Consider the following 2329-nt stretch of genomic DNA (forward strand, 5'->3'; position numbering starts at 1 on the left):
TGGGTCACACAATTTGGCTACATTTTCATTCAGAACAAGTCTATCTGTTCAAACTCACCTCGTAGATATTTTCCTTTTATATACATCAAAGAAACAAATAGTTTGAAGTTATTTTTTTAAGTTTTTTTCCCCCAGAACTTTCAATTTCAATACAAAACAAATTTCAATATTCTATGTTGTTCACTCATTCCCCGCCTTGCCCTTACCTTTAACTAAAATGTTTTCTCATACCCCCTATTTCTAAGCACGTGTGTTTTTCTTCAGCAAAACACACAAAACTTCCCTTTCGCCATATCTCACTGGTGCTGCTGAGGGAGAAACACAGACTTTAAGGTGGCAAGACAGTTGTTTTAACATTTTTCTCTTCTCTGTCTCTGACAAAGATTATAGTTCTGCTTCTATTTTGTCTGTTGAAGCTTGTTAGGACCTGGTTAGATTAGATCAGATCATCTTCTACAGAGGGGTCCCAAGAGCATTACTCCAGGGCTCCTATGAGGGTGTGGATTTCCTCCGGGGAAAAGGCATGTATCCAGGTAATTTGCTAAGCCAGAAGCCGCAATCATCTTATCAGCAGACAGAACTCTTAGGAGATCGGATGATCGGATGATGATAGCACAGTGCGCTGTGGCCCAGCCTTGCCTGGGAGCATGTGTGTGTTCTCAGCTATGATGCAGGGAAAGTAGCTGTTAAACAGAACGCCGCTGAGATTCATGATGCAGTGGAAAGTTTTGGGTGATCTCACTTCATCACACATTACTATTTCATCTAGAAAATACATGGTTTGCGTTAGATGATTCCAGGTCTGAAAGTCTATAACTGCGTTTCATTAATTCAGAAAGAGTCAAGGTCTATTCTTTTGTTTTGGGGCTCAAAACAAGATAGAGTAGTAGGTTCTAGCAAGCAGTCTTAGTCAATGGTCTTCTGTGCATCAATAACAGAAACCCATTCATACTAGTTTAGGCAACAGAATAAAATGTCAAGAGAACTTTGATAAAAATCCAGAGAATCTCACAGAACCCAAGGGCAGGAGTGTACCTCATGATAGCCCAGAACCAGTAACTGGAAAGCTACCAGGAACTATTAATTTCTCTCTTCCTCCCCAACCTACCGCCTTCCTCCCTGCACAAGCGGGGGCACGGGGGAGCGGAAAGGCAGAGGAAGAAGCAGGATCCCCACTGAGCAAGGAACCTGGTGTGGGATTTGATCTCAGCACCCTGAACTCACGACCTGAGCTGAAGGCAGACACTTAACCGACTGAGCCACCTAGGAATCCCGATCCTGTCTTCTCTTTAAATGTTCACTTCTCCTGGCATGTGGATGAGAATGGCTTTCCATGATTACTGCTCATCACTTTCCATAACCCGCATTCACCTGAAAGGTAATCATTCATCTCTGAATGCCCATTGCAGTCTGCTTGCTTCACCTCAGGTCAGGTGTCCATTTGTGGCCAGAAAAGTGGGGTTATCAATCACAAACGGTTGTCTCATGGAGACAGAGATACTCTCAATGAAAGGGGGTTATTGAGCTGGGAAGACACCCCCCAAAAGTATCTATTTCAACAGTCAGGGTAATTTTTTTTATACAGACAAGTGCAGGAAACAACCACTAAGAAAGAAGAACTTGACAAGAAATTACAAGTGTTGGTGAGGATGTGGAGAGAAGGGATGTGTGCGTTGGTAGGAATGTAAATTGGTGCGGCCACCATAGAAAACAGTATGGAGGTCCCTTAAAAATTAAAAATAGAACTGCCCTATGTACCTGGGTGGCTCAGTCAGTTAAGCGTCTTCCTTCAGCTCAGGTCATGATCCCAGAACCCTGGGATTGAGTCCCATGTGGGACTCCCTGTTTAGGAGAGAGTCTGATTCTCCCTCCCCTTCTGCTGCTCCCCCTGCTTGTGCTCTCTTGCTTTCTCTGTCAAATAAATAAGTAAATAAAAACTTTAAAAAAAAACCAGCCCTATGATCCAGCAATTCCACTTTTGAGTATTTATCGAAAAGGAAAAAAACCCACCAAACACTAACTTGACAAGCTATCTGCACCTCCATGTTCATTGCAGCATTAGCTATAATAGCCAGGAAGTCATGGAAGGAAACTGTGTCCCTTGATGGATGAAGAGATAAAGAAGATGTGGTATATTATTCAGCCATAAAAAAAGAAGAAAATCTCGTCATTTGTGACAACATGGATAGTCCTCGAGGACATTATGCTAAGTGAAATAAGTCGTACAGAAAACGACAAATTCCATATGATCTCACTTATACGTGGAATCAATACCCCCTCCCCAAAACTGAACTCATAGAGAGCAGATCGGTGGTAGCCTGAGGCAGGG

The sequence above is a fragment of the Meles meles genome, chromosome 10 (assembly GCF_922984935.1).
Source record: "Meles meles chromosome 10, mMelMel3.1 paternal haplotype, whole genome shotgun sequence".
NCBI classification, from domain to species: Eukaryota; Metazoa; Chordata; class Mammalia; order Carnivora; family Mustelidae; genus Meles; species Meles meles.